Below are 26,189 nucleotides of genomic sequence, written 5' to 3' on the forward strand. Positions count from 1 at the left end.
ATTTAATATTTTTATAATTGTTTATTTAATATTAAACAAGCATTCACATCTAAACAAGTAACGCTAAGCTAAATACAATGATAACAAAATTTATATAACTACTTAATATATATTAATCATACGATTAATCAGCACTCCTAGACTCAAATCAGATGTAGATATCATAAACTAATCATATCAACAGCCAACTAAATTCTAGAGATTTTATATAGATGTAAACTTTTTATAATTCTATATACATATATACATATACATCAAAGTTAAGTTATTTATACTTGTTGTAGTAGTAAAATGAAATAACTACAACAAAAAAAACTCTAATAGTTGATGGTTTGTGTAAGAGAGATATTGCATGTGATTGAAATGAAATATAAAATTACATTAAATTACCGGATGTAATTGTGGTGGTCGTGTCAGGTTAAAAAACAAACAAAAAATCTATACATATTTTATATATATATATATATATAAAAGTTTAAAAAAGAGATAGTCAATAAAGTGAAATCATTATAAACCAGATGTATTTTGTTTTAAATACATTTTGTTTGTCTTTAGATATATACATATGTATAATATCCATATAAACAGAAAATAGTTCAGTTTTTTTAGCTATCTACTATTATCTACTATTACCTACTATTATTGAACCTCAAAAACGATTTAATTATTATTTTTAATAAATTTGTCATTTTTTCAACTGACTAAAACAAAAGACTTAAACAACAAACCTGTTACTTGAACTTTAATCCTGTTTAACGTATTTCGCATTTTTACATATTCACTTAGTAAAACAGTCGAGTTAAATATATTCATTTTGAAAATATATTGTGTTTTAAACAAATATCTATATTTTATAACGATCTCTTAATCTCCACAGAATAAAAGACTTTAAAAACTTGTTATTTGAACTTTAGTCTTGTTAAAAATGATTTTTTTGCTTTTATTTTTGTTTTGCTTTTTAACATCTTTTTCACCTTTTTCTGACTTTTAAAACCATTCAATAAAACCCGTTTATTAACAGCAATAGTTTACTAAATATTTATTTATAAATATTTTTTTATTTATTACAGGTAAACACCAGTATGCGAGTATTTATTGGTTTAATTATTTATTAGTTTTGTTGATTATTACCTTATTTTAAAAGCTGTTGACGTATTAAATGTGTAAAATCTTATCAGAAGTGACAAAAATTACCACTTACGTATATTTTTCAGTAAATATAAGGATTTAAACTCGAATTTAATTTGCAGTAACATTTGCAACCAACAAGAAAATATCAATCTTGTGATACTAAATACTGGTAACAACGCTATAACCCAAGATCACAGTAACTTTAAAAAAGATGAAAACAACTTCCTTAGTTTTTAAAAACCTGGCAATTTTATTTTAAATTGTTTGTGCCTTCTTTGTTTAAAAAACCAAGACTGTAGATTTATTTCTTTTAGGCAACAAAATTTCCCAGTTAGTTTTAAATACAAATTTTTGACAATTTTACGTTTTTGTTTGTTTTCTCATCATGATTCTTCAATTAAATTGTTTTTCTGTTTGTATTTTACAGGAGGTCAAAGTTTGTTGTCTGTCGACAAGACAGCGATTTAAGTGGTGTTTCAAACGAAATTAGACTGGACAGTTTGAGAAAAGTAAAATAAGTGGTATGTTTTTAGTTTGGGACGTCATGAAGTTGCTCCAGTTAAAAAAAAGAAATAATAATAGAAATTTAAAACATAAGCCAATTTAAAAGGATAAAATATTACAAAGGCTCAATTACTAGACAGGGTGACGATACTTATACGTAGCAGAATCAACAAAATCCGCTATTAATAATTCTGCTCCTTTCCTTAAAACTTAATTGAATAATTTTGCTGTTTCAAAAATTATTTTTAATCATCAATGAATTGCAATCGTTTTAATTTGCCAAATAAAAAACTTGTGTGTCTAAAACTGCGAAAAAATCTGGTATATTTTTGCATAAAATTATAAAATAACATTTTCGTGAGAATTTTGAAAAATTCAATAAACTTCAGTGGGAAAATATTTATTTGTTTGTCTCCTGAATTGTCTCCAAGAATTTATTTATAACCATAATGATTTATTTTCCAAATCAATAATTTTCAACAAAAAAAATCAAACTACAATTTTTGATAAATTTTGTTATATTTAGATGTGTTGTTGTTGTGGAATTAAGTCAAAAAACAAGCATTACAATTGAACTGTTTACAAAGTCAGGTGGTGGCATGTGCTGGCGCGATCTTACTAACGGTGCATAGCGACACACAGCTGGCCTCTTAAACGTGATTGCAATTTTATTTTCAGTTTATTATGTTTTACTTTTTCATTTTCTGTTTTCTTTCATGATTCGTTTTTGGCTTAAAGCACAACATAAACGAATAATAGTTACCAACTACCACCAGCTGTAACATAAAAATCCATACCCAAACATCCCAACGATGTGCAACATTACAAAAAGACAAACTAGATCCGTCAAGTCTTAATGTCGCCAAAACAGCATACGCAGTAACCAAAGAAAAAAATTGATTCTTTCGCATCCAATTGTTAGTACAATCACGCATCAATGTGGCACGTTTTTTATATGATGGTCGCCTCAAAATACAACTCAAACACGTCTGTCCATCCACACAAACACAAACCAACATTCATATACACATTTGTACGCTATCAATAACAGCGAATGACGAATACAACAATTGCGTATCAATCGAACAGCACTATGTTGCATGTAGCACGAGTCATTTATTACTTTTTTGTTTTTCCTCGTTTGATTTCTGTTGTTGCAATCTCTTTGAAGTAACTATAACTATATATAAGTTGCAAGTGATGTTTTGACTGTTTTTTGTAATTTTGTTTTCGAGTAAATTATGTTGATGAGTTTTAGACAGTTTTGCAGATAAATATAATGCTGTTGCTATTGCTGCTGCCAAATACATAGTACATCAACTCTAAGAGATGATTTGTATTGATTGGCTGGCTATTGGTTTGTTCAATCATATACTGATGTCGTTTTACAATTGACCAATACACAATAATAAACCGAAATTATTTATGTTAGATGCAGACTACCAATGGTACGCATTCTTTATTTTTTACGTCTGTTTTTCAACATCAACAATAGAAAAACATTTTCATTGATAATTGCATATGTATATATGTATATATGTATATTGTAAGTTGCTGCAACATGTTCCATGTTATTCATTTTTATTGTTTGACGTATTCGATGTATGTATGTACGTGTCTAAAATGCACAAGAGTTTATAATATATAATATTTTAGTATATTTTTTCAATAGATTGTTAATAATATTTCTGGGTACTCATTTAACAATAAGAATTTGTTAATACAACTTATATAGGTCAGTTTGTACATACATACATACATACATACATACATACATACATACATACATACATACATACATACATACATACATACATACATACATGCATACATACATACATACATACATACATACATACATACATACATGCATACATACATACATACATACATACATACATACATACATACATACATACATACATTTACTATTGAAATATATTTTAAACTGAGTGCACAGTGCAAAACTCTCTCTCTCATCTCTCGCACTTTATAACATCCACCTCAATCAAAGATCACCTTATTTATATTTACCCTATTTTGTAACAATAGCAATAAAACCGATGAAAACATGTATGTATGTATATGTAATAGACCCTGGCTCAAATATGGTTCCATATAATTAAGTAGATCCCTTTTAGGCAGTGTTAATTGTCTCTCAATTTTACAAATACAGTTTGTTGGAAACTGTTATACGTACGAGTTAAACCATATTTGTGTGTTCGCATAATAAAACTGCACTGCACGCCACTGCATTTCCACTTTGAATGTCATTGTTTGGGGACTTGAATCATTAAATAATTTAATGCCTCCTAATATAAGAGTGTATATATGTTCATCTATATGTATGTATGAGTGTGAGTAAGACTTAAAAACATAAAAAATACGTTCCTAAATAAATAACTTGACACAAAACGTTTTAAAGCTAAAACAAATAGTCGCTACAAAAGATACTCACACTGTTTTTGTTGGTGGTATGTACTACGAACACTGCAAGTAAGAGCAAATTTATTGTCTTCAACAAAAATGGGCATCTAGACGAAAATGACAACGGCGACGACGACACCAACATATTGACTGACGAAATGACGACTGCTAAAGTTTATGGTCAAGATCAGTTTGATGCTGCGACTGTAGTAAAGAGTCGTTTTGCTTAATGTATTCTGTAAGTTTAAACCAAGTTTAACTAAATATTTTATTGATCTGCAGCTCAAATAGAATAAGTCTTCTTACTCGTTTCTTCAACTTTCAGACATGTTTGAATTGTTTGCTGTAAAATTCATAATGACTGTTGTATCTTGAACTTTTTTAATGTGTTCTTTAATACCTAATATTGCAAATTGTTTTTTTTTTAATTTTTGATTAGGAACTAGCAATGATAGCATTTTCAATAATTTCAGACATTGTTTAATTATTAATAAGATACTAAAAGGCAATTACTAGTTTATGGTTGAACACAGAGTTCTGTTAATATTTAATAATATCGTATTATTTACTTCATTTTCCACCGTTTTGTGATAATGTTAATTTTTATTTTTTATAATATTACGTCTTCTTCAATCAATGAATGAATAGTAGCTTCTATGTATGATGATAATCATGATAATGCGTGGAATACTGCTAAAAGCATTTGATTTGTTAAGACTTTCTTTGTTGTTATTATTTTATATATTTTTTTTGTTGTATATATAAGTGGCACTATTTTTGTTGATGATGATGTTGTCATTTAACGGTGTAATACCAGAGTGTGTATCTGGAGTGTAGAAACCAGACGCCATACATTAGTGGCGCCATTGTTAAAACGCCAGCTACCACCATCAACACCATAAATGGTTTTTAAGACACAAGCTTGTCAAAACAACAACAAAATATCAGAAGGAAAAAACTTAACTAAATACAAAAGAACTGCAATAGTAGAGAACAAACAAAAAAGGATGTAGAAATGTTTTGCCTATATATAGAATAAAGATTCTGGATTTGAAAATTGAATTTTTTCATACCTAAGGCTACTATTTACACTATTTCCTTGAGAAGGACTTCGCTTTTAACAAATCAAGGGCAATATTTTTAAATTTCTCATCCTCAAATGTTTTTTGTTTGATTGATTTTCTTTAATCGAATTAGTTTTGACATTTCATAAACAAATTACTGATTTTCTTAATCATCTCAATCTAACGTATGTATATATGTATATTTTTTCAACCAAAGTCATTTAACATTTTAAGTAGCTAGAAAATATAAATCAACCCTCTTTTTCTCCGATTTAATTCAACGAAATAACAACGGCCGTAGTTTTTAAGCTGATGTATTTATAAAAAATCATCAAACAGCATCTCACGCAATCTTCTAAAAAAGTTCAAGCGAATATTTGCCTTCGTAAAACTTATCGTAGTTTAGCCATCTTTTAATCAGCATCTTCTGGCCTCTGTCGAGACTTGCTTTTGACATGCATACATACTAAGTACAAAGAAATACAAATTGCGAGATTCGTTTATAAAACTATTTTTCTTGATGAGGATACGAATGATAATGCTGTAGATTTTTAACTAATTTGCATATTATGTCGTTGAGATTAGTGTAGTAAATTTGTTGTTATCATGTTTATTTTTGCTTGTCGTTTTTGTGTATTTTATTTGGATTGTTTCAATGATTTAAGCTTTTGAATATACCAAAAAAAAACACCTAAACACTTGTTTGGAGTTGTTTTTTATTATTGTATTTGATTTTTTTTAGAATGTTAATCTATGGTTTAAATATTAAACTTGATAATTCCTATCTCTATGGTGATCATGTTAATGATAGTACATGAACCACAGAATTTTTATTATTTTAAACTATCAATAACGTTATAAATTGAAGTTTAAATATTGAGTCTAAAACTTTCCAATATGTTATTGTTATTCAGCTAGAATGCGTAACAGAAAACTACATTATTGAAGAAAATTTAAAATATTTCTTCGCCTGTAAATGTTATTCTCATTCCTCTACTTAAAAGTTCTTTTTATCTCTCATGTTTTCTATAACTAACAAAACACAATTTCCCAACGGAATTAAAACTTCCGCTTGAGATTTACTAACAGAATTGCTATTAAGCAAACACCATGTGCATACATATGTACATATGTATATCTTAAATTTGCGCGGGTGCTCTTCTCATGGTTCAACACTTGAGCATATTAAAATGTGTCACTATGAAAACAAGTTCTTAAATTCCGCTGTCTGGAAGTCATAGACTTCCGCAAAAAATGCAATCTATGAGAATATGTGCATATTTTTGTTATTAAGTAAACACACCTTCAGCGCTCATTTACAACGTTTCTTTTAGAAAGACACAGTCTACGGTTACATCATTAATTTAACAAGCAGCTACAAATCTTACTAGAACTCTGTAACCTTATAAAAATTGTTCATTCTTTTAACACCGGGCACTTAGAAAAGCCTCCATTCACTGATTAAAACTTCAGGAAGTTCGAATATGTTAGTGTTTGTATATGCAGCATAATCTAATCAATTTATAGAACATGGTTACTACTACTTGCTATAAAAGATGCACATTTAAAGAAAAATAAAGTCAAGAAACAAGTTTTAGTTCTTATTTACCAAAGACACAAACAAACCCTCAACCGAATGGCAACGGAGGATGCATCATGTGGAGCCAACATGCATTTAATTATGCGTATGCAATGGTCAATTAATGTGAGCATGTCGTCACTATTTTGTAACCTGTTCGAATTCTCAATAACAGCCCATAAATCAGAAAATTATAAAACGACCAACAAACGTTAACAACAACTACAGTCGTTCGTATGCTCCACATTGGATTGCACATACGCCATCAGCAGCAGGAGTAGAACAAGCAGCTCCAACATCTTTGTGTGTTGTATTAAAGCTTTATGCGTAAAAAGTTTTGTAAATATTTATTAAAAGCACGTTTACAAGTGCTAATAATTACAATATTTATTAGCGTACAAAAATCTTAAGAACATACAACAATCCGCAAAACAAAACACAACGAAAAATAAGGAATAATAACAACACCAAATACACGAAGCAAATGCATGACAACTCTTTTAGCGTTAAGAAAACATGGCTTAAAACAACGCATTAAAACGCATTTGTTGCAGGCAGGCTTAAAGTTAAGACAGGCTGCCGTATGCAGTTGGGCTGGCAGCATGAAGTTCTCATTCGCCGCATGCTGGCCATGCAAAAATCATCAAAATGCAGATGCATAACATTTTATCTTTATTGGATAATGTTGCTGTTTTTTAATTCAATTTTTCTTTTGCTTTATGGATGGTGGACACAAATGTGCTCATTAATGTTAATAAAACGAGCAATTTCTTTTCTCAACATACGAATGATGACTTTAGCATGTTATTGTATCGATGGAATGAATGACTATTCATTAAATGCATGCATGCATTGGTGGGGTGGTGGAGACTTGCTTTTTGTTTAAAATTAAATTTAAGTGACCAACTAAGTTTTTAAAGGATAGTTTGAATATTTATATTTTTAAATATTCTTCAAATTATGAGAATTTTTACGAAAAAAATTTTCATTCTAAATTTGTATTAAACTTAAAGATTTATTATGATTAAGGACTAATTTGTTTCGAACACACATTTTTTGACAAACCATAATTTAGTAAAATTTATCATTTAAACCATCCATGAATCCACTTGTTTCTTACATGACTTATAAAAGATTTCGCATTTTAATATTTTTAAAAATCTGTGAGCTTTTTTCTGCTAAATGCAATTAGCTTGACCTTGTTTAGACGTTTTTTCATAAAAAAAACTTCCCCATTCCTATTTGAATGTTAATTTATATCTAAAAATTAATCGCATTCCTTCAATAGTTGGTCACTATAAGCAATTGAAAGTATATTTTTATTCTATGTCAAGCCTTCTTCATACGCAAACTAAGATAAAACTCTGGCAAACTCCTTTTCCTCCGCGTAAACGTCATACCACCATTCGAAATATTTTTTATTATTTTACACAATTTCAAGCGGTGTTAATTCCAAGGCGCCTTAAGTGACATCTGATGACACATTATTTAGATTTTTATGGCAATCTAATAAAAAATAAACACGAAATAATAAAATGTTCAGACAATTAAACATGATCGCATAATATTTAAATGGAAATTGTAGAATGATGATGATAATGATGATGACTATAAAGGATTGTGGATTGATACTTCACTCGTAAGATGGCGTGTAATACGAGTAATGGACATTTATATTTAATTTTTATTAATGAATTTTAAAAAGTTTTTCGAACTATAACACTCATCATTGTCAGCAACACGTAAGGCGGCTTCTACCATGTCGATATCTGGCGTTTCCTTTATGATTTATGAGATCAATCAAAAAACATTGTTTGTTGTTGGTAGCCTTGTAGGGGAAAGGTGTAGTTTTTTTACAACAGTTGTTTTGATTGAGATGTTGTTGGAGTGTAAGTGATCCCTTCTAGACGATTTTTGCAAAGAGAAGAAACACAAATAACAATCGAAACTGGTTTATATATATATGATTATTTTGTTTACTTATTTTTGCTGTAGTAGTAGAATTAGATCAATAACCCTTGATGTGCAGTCAGTTTGTTTTCTTCAATACTTGTGCCATTTTGGATGGACACTTGTGTTTCGTAGAAATATTTGCAACATGGTAAAAAGAAGCAGAAAGTTTATATACATGTTTATAATGTTATTTATATTCACATTTATATATGTACATGAGCATTCGAAAGTGAAGCATTTCAAGTTTATTGGCATTTTGAAAATTTATTTATTTCTGCTGTTTTGTTTCTTTATGATTTTTTTGGTATTTTGTTACACATGAGCCACACAAAAAAACTTCGATATAGAGCTTAAGAATTGAAGTAAAAAAATTAAAGAACACCTGTGTCAGCACAAATGAATGTATTTTTTAAACAATAAATAAGGATTTTCGTTTTCGTACTGGTAAGAATTCAAGGTCATTAAACCACATTATTGGTATTAATAAACTTTTCTATTATTCCTGTCTTAAAACACACAATGTTTTAAATAAATTAAACAATGATATACTAATTTTCCCACCGAAAACGAAAGCTCTTCTTAGTGTTTCACAAAATTTTGTTCAGCGATCCATATTTTGTGAAACCAAAGGATAATGAAATTATGATATCATGTGAAATGCTTTTGAGAGACGCTTTTAATCGCGAATCCTTTATTTTTGTACCAGTTCAAAGCTATTAAAAATTTAAGATTTATATTTAAATTTCACAAAAATGGTTTTTCAGTTTTTCAAAATTCAATGTAGATTTTTTGTTTTTTTTTATGGGACATGGGCTGATGGGACATCAGCAACCTCCATTTGATGACTCGCCCTAATGTGGTGTGATAAACTGTCTCTTATCAGAAACTTAAATGTCTATTCAATGGCAAATCTTTAAAATGGTGTAACTGTATATTTTTTACTAATACGCTATTTATTTTCATTACTTCTTATTAATGTAAAATATGGACGTCTATTTTTAGTCACAATGGGTTATTTTGACATTTAAATGCAAAAACGAAAAATACTTACAATTCGTTACTTCATTATTATATTACAAGTCTGCATCATTATGTTACTTTATCTCTCAAATTTCAAAGCGCCAGACAACAATTGACTTAGTCTCTATACGACTATTCATCTTATTTTGTGGTATTGTGGTGTGGTCTGTTACAATCATTAACAATTATAACTTTATTCCACATTTAAATCAAGTTAATGTTTCTTTTTCATTCACAACAAACGACACTTCACAATATCAAATGTTGCAAATAAAAGCAAAATTGAAAAAATAGTTTAAAAAGTGTAAAAAGTGAAGAAACTCTCGTCTTCACAGACAATTGTATGTAATTTATGTTAATATAACGGAAGATATCGTATTATCACCTATATAAAACTGCAGACTATTAGACACTATATAAATTCATAAAAATAGAATTCACACGCTTTCACTGATTTCTACAAAATACATTTATGTATGTATGTATGTATGTTTGTTCGTATGTAGGTAAATATATTTGTGACTATGATTTTACTTTCATTATCGTTTGTTAAACAATTAAGCCGAGGAACGATAATTTACAATTCATATTCGTTTACTTACTTCAAATTTTCAGACGGTTTTCATAGCTGTAAAAAAAAAAATAAAAAATCACAAATTATAATTTAATAATAGATTTGGAAATATTACTTATATTTTACTTAAACATGCTAAATTAAAAAAAATGTTTTACAAACGCTTTATCATTAATCAATTTATTAGCTATTAGTTAATATTACTGACAACACCTATTGCTAACTTATAACTAACAAAGCTCAAAACAATAAAAACTTACTTAACTGCAATAGCATTAACACTTATTGCCGGTTTCTCTCAAGGATAACTGTCTGTATGCTTGGTAGACTGCATGGCAAGTCATCGAATTTATTTTCATAACACATTTTTTGCCACATCATAAATGTCAAATATAAATATATTTTCATTAAAATCACTAGGGAGTTTAAGCTACAAAAGACCAACGTTATAAAACATTCTAGAAATATTGAAAAATGTAAGCCCAAATGTAACTTGTGCGTTCTATAGCAAACTAATAGACGCACTTCTTCATTTAAAATTCACTTTAGTCATTTTTGTAGGTTCTTTTTGTTCTTTATGACCATAACTTTGAGTGGCTTAAATACGAACACTGGAGTCATTTATTTTAGACTTAACTATGAAAGACATGAAAATATGCCTCGTATGGCCAAAGAATATTTAATTATAAATGATTGTTGCATGCACACATACTCGTACGTTCGAGTTGCAGTCATACCTGGCTGCATGTTAATAAATGAATTCATTTACTGTCAAAATCTGTTTATTTATTTGTCATAATAAGTTCATATTCAAAATCATTAATATCGGGAGACTGGCAAAGGTTACATAAGGCGTCATTAATCAACAATTATATTAGTGAAGGAAATGAGTAGTTATTTATTTTCAAATTAATCTCTATTAAAAAATCAATAAATAATGAATCGCAAAGTTTTTATCTGAAAGAAAAATTATGGAAACCTTAATGAGAATTACTCGAAAAATGGTAAAAATATTGATTTATTTAGAATTTAATATTTGTATGTGTTTTTTAAATTTTATGGAGAGATAGAAAGCTACTTTTTTGTAATGATAATGTATTTTGTTTTTGTGTTTTTGCCATTTCTGTCTGAGCATGAATAAAAAATCTAAATTTTTGATAAAATTTTTATTGGTTGTCTCGAGTTTTTGCGCATATCTCCGTTATTTATGGACCGATTTTGCTCTAAAAACTGATTTTAACAAACATACAGACAGACGGACATGGTTTAATCGCTATCTAGAAACATATAATTAAGTATGTAGAGCCCGGATAAAGTGACAACCCATGAAAGGGGAGTTTTTGGATTGTCAATTAATCGTTCTCCTAATGATATTTTTGTTATTATTATTATTATTATTATTATTATTATAATGATAATAATAATTATCATTATTATGCTATGTATACACTGTTGTTAGATATTACAACGTTGGCAGTAAAATGTGCAGACAATTTTTAATAACAGTGTAAACTTACAAATTTTGTCTTTCAATGTTGTCAGTAATGCTTTTAACAACGTTGCATAAGAAAAATTGTTAATTCAGACGATTGTTTGACATTTTCTGTAGATTTTGTGACAACGTTGTAAGATCTGAACACCTTCTGATTTAATTTAGGCGCCAACTAAAACAGGTGTTCTTGACTAAATGCCATTATCTTTAGTTTAATTAATAAAATTCCCTAAAAACACGACACATAATTATTTCAACAAAACATTGTATATTTAAGATAAAAATAATTTTTAAAAACAAGCGGGTGTGACACAATTAAGGCGATTTGCGATTAGTGTAAATAAATAAATAAATAAAAAGATAACTAAAAAATCAAGTCAACAATTCACAGAAACTTTAAAGGAAATTCTGTCTCAATTCATCATTAAACTAAAGTTAAATGTTTTTAAACAAGTTTTGGATTAATCTCTGAAAATTGCTTTAAAAAACCCTGTATATAATTGCCACAGGTACTCAAAGAGCCTTAAACATTTTTGATGCAGTTTTTTGTTGTTCTTTTCCTTTGCGCTACCATATTTAGCAAATTACTGCATTTTGCGAATACTTTTTTGCGTACAAAAACTATAAAACATTCCATTTTATAACCTTTTTGCGGTTTCAGTGAGTGAAACATGAAGGAGAGATGTGATTACCGCAAAGTGTAAAACAGCCAAAGGAATGCAAACGGATGTTGTTGTTTTTGATGTTTTGATTTCGGTTACGTCTAGCAGAATATGGTCAGACGATGAAAAAATTGTGGAAAAAAAGTGAAGCAGCATGTTAAGCGGACCTTTACATAGATATGTAATAGCACAAAATAATAATCAATTAATTTCGAATAATTTTATTGAGATTGATTAATATTGTCGGGACGCATTAAGGCATTTGCAGTAAACATTTCGATATTTAAAAATCTTTTCTATAAGATTCAGATAGATTTTATATTAGGAAAATTTTTTTAGAAAAGGACACACAACACGTTAATATTAAATATAGTAAATTCTTATAAATAAAGCTATTTAGTTTTCTGAACACTTTTAGAAATATAAAAGCTAATATATTATTAAAATTATATCGTTTAGACAAGAAAATCTTGTATAAACGAGTTTACTAATATAATAAGGACAAGCACTTTAATTTCGAAAAAAGGAAACAAACATCTTAGCAATTTATAACCCTGGTACTTATTTAAATTTGAACACTTTCAAAGAAAAACACTTAATATATCACTTTAACTTCAAGTTCATAAATGACCCGGTTTCATTTTTATACCACAATTATTCCTAGATTACAGTAGGGATTAATTATAATCTTCATGCTGACCAGTAGTAGAATCACTAGTAGCAATTATGATATATTATTTCCACCAAGACTCTCCAAAGAATAAAGTCGCAAGAAAATGAATACCGTAATTAATCCTTTGCTACCAGAGGCGAGTACTACAGTTTCAACAGCAGCCTTGGCCAACAAAAAAGCAAAACCCAATGATGTCAGCACTCTAAATGCATAATAATCAACAACATGATCTATCATTTTAACATAAATTCATATTATGTACATTAATTCGAAAAAACTGTATTTCGAACTAATTTTAGATGAAACTAATTATAACAATATTTTGCAAAATTACTTACATACATATTAATGTAAAAAAGTACTTATATCGTATTAGTATATATAAATGCGCACATAGAAATTGAAAGTTTCTTAAATGTTTTGGATTAATTTTGTTAATGGTGCAGCCATTTATTATGCCTTTGCAGTTTTTACAATTTAATGAATATTTATTGCAGGAAAAATTCGCGTAATATGATTCTTTAAACAATAATCAGAAATTTTTTGAAAAGGTATTAACCTTTTAATTTAGAATCAATTTTAAATAAAAACAACTATAATTGACTTAATAAAATCAATAGCAAATAGTTACGATTCTCTTTTGAATTTGTAATTTGTTTTTGAAACAGGTTAATTATCATCATGATCATATTATTCAAAATGCGTCACTGTTTAAACACACTGAAAATTATAGGAATGTTTAAATAGAATGTATGTTTTCTTATGGAATCGTATTTAAACAACGTCGTTTTGAATAGATTGATTTTTTATTTGTTTAGTTTTTCTGATTTTTTGTTTAAACAACATGCGGTAAAACGTGACTATGAGAAAAAATCGTGTTGATTTTTTTCTTCTGAAGTTTGTTTCAGTGTAAAAGAGTGTATAACTTGTAAACTGATTTTGTATTTTTGCAAACAATTAAGTCTGACAATTGTCTGCGTTGTTTTATCGTAGTTTATTTTTACTTCTTTATGTAATTTTTTGCTTAATTTTATTTTTTTAACATACCAAAATCTAAACAATGACAAAAATGTTTATGATAGAACCATGGCAAGTCAGCGGAATCATCATTAAATACAAAAGTCGAATTAAGTTAAAAACATACACAACAACAAAATTGTGAACAATTACTTTAACAATTCGGAACTGATATTGTTATATACTACTCATATTTTTACAAAAAGAAACATTATTTTGCAGGGATGGAAAATTGTACTCTTATTAGTATTAGACATTGAAAAAAATATTTGTTTACAAGGATGTACTAATATCTAAGCAAGTTATATAATTAACAATACACTAGAATTTCCAACTCTGATTTTTAATTATTATTGTCTGAATTTTGAGGTATAAATTCAGCAATAGTATTGGTAAAAAAGTTATTGCTCTAAAATTTAATTATGAAGTAAACGTACTTTTGTACTCTCTCGGTAGTAATTGTCATTATCATGTTCGTCATGTATTGTTTATGGCAGACTAACAACTAACACATAGAACCTTCTACTAGTACAATTATTTTAGCCGGTCGATTACATTGTTAGTTGTATTTTTTTAACTCATTTCAAAGACTGATCTTAATAAAAATATACATATGGACAATTTTGTGTTAAGTGACTCAACCTTTAAAATCGATGTCGAATCGATGAAATTTGCACCAAGGTTAGAACCATTAGATGGTAGGCCTGCTCTATCGATCAATGAACATTTTGGTCATACAGGGTTTTATTCAAATGAATCTTTTCACCTATTGGTCCTAGCAAAACTTCTCCAAAGGAGTTCAGATAGTTATTTCTTCATTTGAAAAGCGTTTTTTCAAACTCTATAAATAATATATATTTTTAAACAATGAAGAAATAACTATCAGAAATAATTTGGATAATTTTTCTAGTAATAATAGTTTAAATGTTACACTTATTTGAATAAAACCGTGTATGGCAAAAATGAGCGATCGAGCTGAAAATTTGTGTCTGGCTAACATTCGAATATTACTAATCTCGGTGAAAATCTATATTTTTTAACTTATAGTGTAAACATAGACATAGGTGTTTTTATTTGTTTGTTTAATTTTGTTAACAGTGACATCGTATTGTGTCACCACCAAAAATTTTAAAATTATATTAATTACACAACAATCGTTGCTAGTGACTTTTAACATTGCAAATTAAAAAAACGAACACAGGTTTTCGTGTCGTAAATATTTATTTGTCATTGTTCATGTTTTAAACTGCTGATTTTTTAACATTAACAAATTATTTTCATTTAATTCTTATTTCTTATTATTTAATTCACATGACATTGTGAAATTAAGTAAGTGTTGAGTTTAGCAAACATTAAACAAGAATTTAAAAAAAATGTATCTTAATTCTTATGAAATTTCTCTTAAGAAAAATAAACACAAAAATTATTAAAAATCAGATCAGACAAACCAGTAATATGCCCTAGAAAGTGTTTTATAGTCATTAATACAACAAAACGTGTTAAATATGATCTGTAAATAAAAGAAAACAATTTAAAATATTATATTTATTGTTTTAACTTGGCGGGATCTCTACATTATAATAATTTTCTAAAAGAAACCTCTACAAATTATCAACATTGATTTTTTTATTAAAAACAGGAAATTTTATTCGGATAAAAAATTCTTTCAACATATTTGTTTTGTTTTTAATTTTTTTGTTATGTTTTTAGTTACAAGCCCATGTGTGGGAGAGGCAAACATTTTTTGCTTGTCAAAAAAATATATATAAAAAAATTAAAACGAAACGAACTACAGACTTCTGCATTGCAATATGGGGAGGTATGCTAAATTTGCTTCCTACAAATTTCAGTTCTTAACAATAAATATTGAACAAATATATAAATTATACGGAAAAACCAGTCAAATACGATCAATATTTATTGTTATTTAAAGAGCATTTTTTAGGATTTGTTTTTTTTTCCTTAATTTTCCTTAAAATTCTTGGCTTTCCTTCCTTAATTTTCGTAGTTCATGAAAAACTTACAAACAGTCTTATACATACATATATTCTTATTTTGTCTGATATGGCCAGGTATTCACAGCAAGTAAAAAATAATATAAAGAGCACTGGAACCGGTTAAGCCACTGACATTAAGGTACAATAAAAAAAAACAGTGTTGGCTTCATAAAATTTTTACAACTGAAGTAACAGCAAAAAATAAACCTCAGGAAACCAAAACAAGAACAAAATATGTAACAACTTTAAATAAAATCCTTAAAGCAAATTAAGTTTCCATATAAGAAAAAAGCCACCAAAACAGGCTGCAAAATTGAATTGATCTTATTTTCATTTTGATTGTGCATTTTAAGGCCTGTTTAATTTTACATTTGCTTTAATGTTGACACATGTAATTAAATGAAATCAAATACAAACAAATTGAAAGTGCCATTAATATTTTATATCAATGTCCCTTGCGCTTAACAAAACATATTTTGCATGTTTTTCTCCAATAGAACTCCCCAAGTGGCTGCAAATTAATTAATGTTTATCAAAACAACTTGTGCCGAACTGGTTTTTGTGGGCCCCCAATAATCAGCTCTTTAGTTTCAGAACAAATTAATGGCTTTTACATCGTTTTGCTTGCTTCTTTCAAAATAAACTCAATATTTTGATATTGTTTGTTAAGTTAATTTTATTGTTTTTACATATTTCCTGCTGAATAATTCTCAACACAAATACAAATGAAAGAAAAATATTAAACTGAAAGAAGTAACTGACAAAAGACAAAATTGAAAACCACCAGGGAATGTAACTGACCACATACTACATACTTACTTAGTGGAGTTTTTTGTTTTGCTTGAATATCATATAAAATAAAAATACACTTTCAAAAACTTTAATCAATAAGAAGTAATCTTTTGCCATGTTCTTCTTTTTTTCTGCCTGTTGAAAGAAACTCACACACAGAATAACTTACATACATATACATATTTATATGAAAATAGCTTCCTTTTAAAGGTTTCATTCTAGTACTATCTAAACTTTTACTACTACCAGGGCTTAGAACAACATCATCAGCTAAATCACCAAGCTGTTACAAAAAGAATAAACCGGTTATTTCTGGTTGTGTTAGCCATTGGCATTATCTCTACAATAAAGCTACTGATCATATTAAGTCAATGCTTAAACAACTGTGTTTCTTTAAAGTTTAAACCAAATACTAATAAAAATAAAGACGAGTCTTCTCATTCTCCTGAGTTTTCTTCTTATTTTACTTCCAAAGCAGAATAACAACAAGAAACAGGAGCTTTATTTGGTCTTTTAACTTTTTAAACTCAAGACAGAATATCGAAAGAGTAAAATTAATCATATAATCTTTAGATCCATCTGGAAGAAATAATATTCTAAATTTTAAACTTAAATTATAATTTACTATAAAATATAGCATTAGGTATATGTTTAATTCAAGCACTAAATAGAGGTAAAATCTCTTTGTTATTATTCACATTGAAATAAATTGCATTATTTTCAAATATAAACATAACAGACTAACCTCGGTTTTCTGAAGCAATAAAATTATAACTCCTTTAAATAACAGACATTGTTTGACTTTAAATCTACACCAATAAGTATAACTTTTTCTTATAGAAGAAACCCTTCATCGGTTGTCAACATCATTTTTGGTTTAAGCCAAAACAAAGAAGGTCCAGTCTCTGTATAAACTCACAATGTACACCTGTGCTTGTTTGAGAAAAAACCTTTTCTTGGTCTTTGTTATTTATTTATTTTTTTGTTCTTTATTTCAAAACAAAATCACCAAAGCTATCTGTGTAGTAAGTAGTTCACGTAAGACAATATACAAGTATATGTATGTGTGTGAGTATTGCATTTTCTTAATGATTTTTTAAATGTTCGCATTTGTAATGAGTTTAGTCAGCTCGTAGTCGTAACCTGACACATGCGTATGTCATGTTCATGTGCTGTGCGTAAAAATAGAGGAAGAAAATAATACAGCAACCCTGAAGGCAGGCAAACGGACAGACAGACATACAATATATAAAGCAATAACAGTAGCTGTGACATTTCATTTTTCTGTTCAGCGGCTACCAAGCGCTTAAGGATCATCATGAATGAATTTAAAGTAGAAACAATTGTATGAATGAATCAATGAATGGAAAGGCAGAAAGAACCATAAATGGTAATACAAGAACATAAATAAAAATCTGGCAGAATAAAAATTTACTTCATAGTTATGAATGGTTGTATGTGTGAAAACATGCAACGACAACAAAGGTGATATAATGATAAAAACAATCTGAAATTTTATCAATATTATTGAAAACGTTAAAGTTTTATAATTTATAATACAAAAAACATAACTTTTTTAGTCTAATTATTTGCTAGAACACAAATGTTCTACATTTTAGAACATATTTTAGTAATAGAATATACCATGAACAAAGTTAAGTGTTATTATTAAAATTTACACTGATTGCGACCTAATTCCCCTCACAACTTCCTAGGAAAATATAAAAATTGCTTAGGTTCTAAATAACTTATTTCGAAATATTTTACAAAATTCATTTGAATTCATTTAAAAAGTGTAACCCATTTTGAATAAAAACTAAAACCGGTAACATGTTCATATGAATTAAGTACAATTTTATTTAACAAAAAGGTAATAAATTTTAAACCACATTTAAAGTCATCTTTCTGTGCGAGTGTTTAGTTAAACATTAGACTGACTGACTCACTTACATATGTATATTAAGATCATAACATTTATACAATTTTTGGAAATTTCAAATCGGTCCTATCCTTTCACATAGAGTGTAAAAAGTATATTACTTTTTTCAAGAGTTAAAAATTGTGTTTTGAAGTTTTCGATATTTATTCTAAACAAAATTTTAAATTTTTTAATACAAAATAGGAAATTTTCGATATAAACAGGTTTCATTGTTTGGTCATGACTTCTATACAGAGATATGTCAAAGAAAGGGGCAGCGATTTTCCATTCTTTCAAAATAGGCTTCCAAAAATGTATACTATACTACTAAAAATTCATGAAATTTAGTTTGAGAATGGTTTTAGGAAATCGATTTGCCGCCGGTGGTTTTTGCACAAGAATGGCATAAGAAAAAGATTTTCTCTATCAGAACACTACGTAGTTATAGGGCCTAATTTTGGTTATTACCCTAATGAGCATACATATATTGGTGTTTAAGTTACTCTTCTCAAAATATGCTACCATATATATTAGTAATAACCAAATTATTTGCAAGGATATCCCATATAAAATAAATACAGACTCAAAATGTTTTGGGAATCATCATAAAAGAAAGAAAGGTAAAAAAGGGAGTCAGTCGGTCTCATGTGTAATACATAATCTTATGTATGTACCTTTATTGCAACATTTTATACAGTTCTAATAATTACAATTTGAAAACTTTAAGTTAATTTACAATTTCTGTGAAAACTGCATTTTTTTGTTAAGACTCAAATCACAATATATACAAACACATACACACAGTATTGTTTCCAAGAATTTACTAACAAAATAAAAAAACATCATCAGCATTTTTATGTTGCCCCAACAGTGTGGCTGATGTGTCCACATCTAACCAAGTAACAATGAATGTTGCAATGTAGTTTTTGTTTTTTTGGTTTCTCCCTACTTCCTTTATTCTACACTTTTTCTGTAGGAAAAATAAAGTCATAGATTCTTTTAGTTCTGTACAAATGGTTTGAGAACTTTTAAATAAAACAACTGTTCACACTAATGTTCTCTAGGCAAGTTTAAGCAAAAAGTATTTGTATGTAATTAAGGTTTTTTTTATTATTTTATTTTTTTTATATTGTATACTTTTTGTCGATTAGGACAATCCAACTGTTATTTTAAACATTTGTATCTAATGAAGAAAATGTGAACAAATTTAAATTCACACGACAACACTTGTTGCTGGACCCTATTTCAAGTTCGCTTTGGTTTATTGCTACATCACAAGGCGTGATATTAATGTAATTAGACATGCTTAAACAATTGCACCGACCAGCCCGGTAGCCAGCTAGCAAAGAAACAAATGAAACAATTAAACAACCACTAAAGTTGCATTATTGCCATTGCTTCTCATTTATTTTCCTATACAAACTTGCAAATATGTTCAACAATACCTATCTTAAGGGTTCAATACTCGTAATTTGCAAAAATATTTTACTGATGGCGGCTCAGTTTGTTTAAATTTTTTATAACGTGGGAATATTTTAACACAATTTAATGAAATAAATTCTTAATAAATTTCTTTTTTTAACTTTTTAATTAAATTTTAAAAATTTCAGTTAGAAAATAATGCCTTAAACAGATGTGCCAAAGAAAAATTTCATTGAGAAATACTGGTTTGAATAAAGAAATATTTTAGAAGGAACTCTTCTAATTATATAAAGAAATTCAGGAGACGTTCCCAATTTGATATGTTTAAAGATTAATTATAAAATTTTTGTCTCTGGTTTTGTAATTGTAACAATTCTTTTGCTTATTTTATGTGGAAATTCTAATATACAAGAAAATTTAAAAATTAAATTTCTTTATTTTGTTAATAATGTGGTTTTTAAATAAAACATGTTGCTGCAACAAATGTTGCTTAATAACACAATATACATATGTATGTATGTATATTTCACTCAATAAATATGAATATGTACCATGATTTAAAAATATAGAAGGTTGTTTCAATATGAATTTGTTGACAAGAAAGGAGATGTTTGAAGTTTATTATTTGTGTAAATATTCAAAAGAGCGTTGCCATATTAAGAAAAAGTGTAAAATACATTGAGAAATTTTTAAACACATATGTGTAATTCATAAATGATGTACAACGATATATATATAAGTGGCTGTTGAATTTGAATCTTATTTGCAATGCGTTCTTTTTAAATCAAAATGTAATTAAGCTTTAGTGGAATTAATAATGATTTTTATTATGTTTTACTTACTTAACTTTATCTCAATAATTATAATCAATTAAGTAAAAAAAATGTTGTTAATTATGTTATAACTTTTTTCATTTTTTTGGTTACATTTATAAATTTATTTTGTTTTAAATAACGATTTAAATGCCGAATTCGGAAAAATGTTCTGCCTAAGAAAAATCTTTTTACAATCTTTACATCTAATTTAGAGTTATTAATATTTAGCAAAGTGTGCATATAATTTAATTTAGTGTTTAACTGATTTCCATTAAAAGTAACGAATGTTGAGTTCAGTTTTTCTATTTCGTTCATAAAGAATGAATTTGGTTTATATAGTCCCCCCTCCGAAAGTACATTTACATAAGTATAATTTTCATCTAATTTTTCACCTGTGACAAATCCGAATTCTTTCAACCCCATTTTTGAAATTATATAACCCCCAAAATTTTCTAATCCATCAGCCTCTATGTCATTTAGCTGGTCTATATCCCCCATAAGTTGTTCTGTATCTTGAAGTTCTACAATCTATAAAGAAATATATTTCTATTGACGCGAACATTCTTCTCATTATTTTTTAAATCTTGTCTGGAAAAATGTAGGGAACATACTAAAGGTTCACCTGGCAAATCGTCTTCTTCGATATTGCACACCTTTCAAATGGAAATATTACGAATAAACTTCAACCAAAAATCTAACATACGTACCTTTAGCCATACTTTGCGTATATACGGTATAGTAGGTATTTTAAAGAAATGTATATTTGAAACGCTTGAATGGTGTTTCTTGCTTTTGCATTTCGGAAAAAGACAGCTCATTTTTATAAAAATATTTTTTTGTTGTGTTAAAATTTTTTTTATTTGAATTAAAATATTTGTTATTTATTTTAAGTTTGAATATTTAAAATGAAATGTGGGATTAATATTCATGAATATGGTAGCTTTATTTTATACATAAACTTCAAATCGCCTTTCTTGTCAGATGGTTAATCAGACTGACATTAAGGCAAATTGAAACTACCTTCTAATATATTTATACCATGATATGTACTGCTTAATATTTTAATTGTCAATGCCAAAAAATTATTTTATTTTAGGAAATGTATCTGTTTTTGGAATATCTTACCTAAAAATAATTTAGAAACTTATTTTTTTTGCTTGCTCTCAAATGATTAACAATTTCTTTTTTGGTTACAAACACCTCATTTTTTGGCCTTTTCAATTATCTATATCTACTGATTGTTTTTGAGTTGGTTTATTTTGGTTTGGTTGGGTTATTGAACAACAATATGGTCTAAGCCATATTATATTTGGTTAAGATTATTTTTTCAGAGTTGATGTTGTTGTTTTTGTTTATTACTTTTGGTCGTATTATGTTGTAGGTATACTTTTTGCAGCATCATTAAAAATAATTTGTATAAGGTAAATGTAATCATGTTTTCTTCTCGTTTTTTTTTTAATAATTTTCGGGGTTTTAGGAAGCAAAAAGAGCCACAGAAAATAGACTAAAAACGATTAAAAAACACAGACTATTTTGACGAATTGTATTCTTTCTGTTATAGCTTAGTAAATTTTATTACCAACTGACAGACGATTGACCTATAATTATGGCAAACGTTGTTTAGGTTTCTTTTTTGGAAGTGACATCATTAACATCCAGATCTAAATGGAGTTTCTGTTTTATAAGAATAATGATAAATTGTTTTTAGAAAATGTGTGCTTTCGAAGTTTTATGATTTCAAGTATTGATTTGTTTCTAACTATTTTCAGCTGTTTTTAAACAACATTTGGCGGTACTTTTTATATCTTAAATCAATTTTATACTAATAGCAAATTGACTTTCGAAAATTAAAATTTGAAAACAATTACATATTACCAAAAAACAACTGCAAAAAGGAGCAAGTATATAATAAACATTATTGGAGTATCAATTACCAAATACCTTAAGAACAGGTTAAAGTCAATGTTTATGCATAGGAATTTTTGTTTCCTTTTTTCAACATTTGGCCATAAAAAACAAAAAGAAAACGCTCAATCATACATCGCTTTTACGGTCCATTGTATGACCCACAGTTAACCTAAATTGTATACGGTTGCAAATATAGACAAAAGTCTTTAATAGTATCTGGGACTTGAATTCAAAAATAAATGCCTTAAGGAGTTATATATTTGGGTTTCAAATTGGAATTGATGTTTGCAGAATTGCAAATGTCCATCTCGTCACTTTGGGTCGGTTTAAAGAGCACATACAAGTAGGTTAAGTTGTTGAATTTTAAAAAACTAAAACAATTAGTTTTTTAAAATTGATTGAACATTTTGTTTGTACTAAAAGTATGAATTTGTAAAGTACGTTTTGAAAATTTTTTGAAAAATAGTACATTTTTTTAGTTTAATTTCTTGCAAAGTTACCCATAGTGTGTTGACAACATTTTTAACATCTTTTAACATAAACTTAAAGAAATTTTTGCATACGACTTTGACTATTTATACTCATATATACACATAAATACATTTGGACTTTTTTATAAAAGACCACATTTTGTATTCCATACAAGTGTGGATGCACTTGGACTTACATATTTAGGTAGGTACCTACAGAAAGACGTAAATATATCTGACAGTGGTAATCCATCAGCAATTCTTCAGAATGTTTATTATATTTATATGTACATGTTAAAGAAATGTATGATTTTTTTTCATAAGGAGTATTACTCGAAAGAAACTTAAGCCGGAGGTCACACACGTGTGTGACTTTTCTTAGAGTTTGAATCTACAAGAAGAAATGAATGGATGAGTGTTTGCAACTGTGTATGTGCCTGAGCGTTTGGATAGCGAAATTTCAGTTGTCACTACATGATTGTTAGAATGTTATTGCCTTCTAACCATTTTTTTATTTAACGTTAACAAAAATTAAATTTAAAGCCAATTATACATATAGATATTTTCTCCTACGAATGTTTGCGTTCAAAGTTTTAAATTAGTATTTAAAAATAAAAGGTATAATTTGCTTTCATGTCGATGATTTTTTTTAAATAAACTAAAATTACAGTTAATTTTTTTTTATGCTTCAAATGTTTATTTCTGGGATAAAACCACAAGTTGCTACAAAAAAAAAAAAAAAACAATATAAAACTAGGAAGTAATGTATTTGAAAGTTTAATTTTAAAGTTTATACAATGTTTAATCATCTGCAACATGTTGCTAAGAAATTGTAAAAATTTTGGCATAAAAACAATTTAAATTCAGTTGATTTAATTAATATTTAATTTTGAATCCAAAGTAAAAAATTCTAAACAGTTAAATTTTGATATTTTATAATAATATTTACACTTAAAATTTAACAGCTTTTATGTTACAATAAATACACATTTTCTGATATTTAACAGATATTAAGACAGAGCAATAATTCGAAAAAATAATTCTGATTATTTCATAATTTTAATTTTTATTTTAAAATTAATTATTATTAGAAGTATATAAACCCGTTAAATTTTAAGTACCTTTGCTATCCGCTTTAATAATTATTTAACTAATTATGAATAAAAGATCTTCAAAATATAAATGTAAATAATAATATATTATATTTTCTTACCTTTAACAGTTATGGGTGTTTGTGGCACAAATATTTTTATAGCAACGTTTAACTGCTCGAGTAAAAGTTGTCATTATTATTTTAAATTGTTTCCAAAACAGCTGGTTTCCTTGGACCTTCTTTAGCTTTTTTTTCATCATATTCGTCTTAAGAGGTTTCTTTTCCTCAAAAGTTTCACAGGATAATTTGCATTTTTAAAGAATCAGTAGGTTTATTCCATAATATAAATATGGTATCTTTTAAGAATTAATGTCCTCATTCTGTTTAAGTTATTTTTTCTTTATTTCCCTAAATATTCACCATCGCCAACAGTTATAATTATTTTATTTTGGACTCTGAACTAATTTAAAAGTGCAAAAAATAGTTTTAAAAGACTGTTTCTCTATTCACAAACTACGTCAGCAATCAACTCTTTGAAATCTCAGCTTAGTAACGGAACCATATAGAAAAAGTTATTTAAGCCATACCGATCCAAATTTTACAATCTCTTTCTTATTTGTTTTGTTCATCTTCTGCATTTGAAATCTTTCAAAAATAAAAATTTTTGGGTGTTTTCGTTAACAAAATGTCTATTTAAACCCCAAAAAATACTTATTTTTCAATCCTTTTGTGTTGTTTGAATAAAAACAATAAAATCGTTTAGACAACCAATTCACATCACGGTGTTAAACTTATGTACACTAATGTTTGGAGGGTTTGATCTGATTGAACTATTATGTGTCCGTAGTAGATTTATTGTTGTTATTGTTCTTATTTTCTTTGGTTGTTAACAGCAATTCGACAATTTTTTATTGACACGTTTTAATAAATAGTGAAAAACAACAAAAATAAAAGTGTTTGTATGTATTTTGTTGCTATTATTTCTGTTTAACTTATTTTCTTTAGATTTTTGCTTTTTGTTCAATGGTTCTTGACTTTTGATTTATTTTTCGTGTTTATTTTTTATCTTAAACAATAACATGTAGTTGTTTTTATGACTATTGATTGTTCTTGATTTTTTTAATATTCGTTAATTGCTAACTTTTTGTTGGTTTAAAATTTCTTGTTCTATTTGAAGAAATATTGTTGTTTCCTTGCTAGTGAGACAACACAACCGTACTGTTTGAAGGTTGTAAATAAACTAAAAGATCGTGATAAATGTAGCCAACACGACAGGTAAAGGTAAATCGATCGAGATACTCTAGCGACGGCAGCCGCAGCAGCTACAACAATACCACTAAGTATCTCGCTCTTTAACTAACAACTCCACTAACCAACGATGACTGACTGGCAGACAGAGTGAATGACTGACACCAGTAAAACCGAAAATGTACTTTAAAGTCACACGCTATAATTCAAGCAGTGGCTCGATCATTATTGTATGCGGCTTTGTTCGTATGTGTGCACTATATACATTTTAACAATGTTTTCTTATCATCTTCCCATACGTGTATTTTTCACTATTTTTTAGTAACAAAATTATTACTCATTCACTTGTTCCGTATGAATTTAGAATCAATTAAAATTATTCGTTCGGTGTGAAACAGACGTCTATTACGTTTAGAGTTCGTACGATGAC

The 26,189-nt window shown here is 27.7% G+C and overlaps 1 long non-coding RNA gene across 1 annotated transcript; it reads right to left on the minus strand.

The window, feature by feature from the left end:
- On the minus strand, positions 1–26,189 carry LOC124421437. Its single transcript, XR_006941659.1, has 3 exons — positions 24,632–26,189; positions 10,281–10,306; positions 1–3,253 (listed from the first exon to the last, which is right to left on the minus strand). It is a non-coding gene; the product is annotated as an uncharacterized LOC124421437 (long non-coding RNA).

Source organism: Lucilia cuprina, chromosome 2, assembly GCF_022045245.1.
Source record: "Lucilia cuprina isolate Lc7/37 chromosome 2, ASM2204524v1, whole genome shotgun sequence".
Taxonomy (NCBI): domain Eukaryota; kingdom Metazoa; phylum Arthropoda; class Insecta; order Diptera; family Calliphoridae; genus Lucilia; species Lucilia cuprina.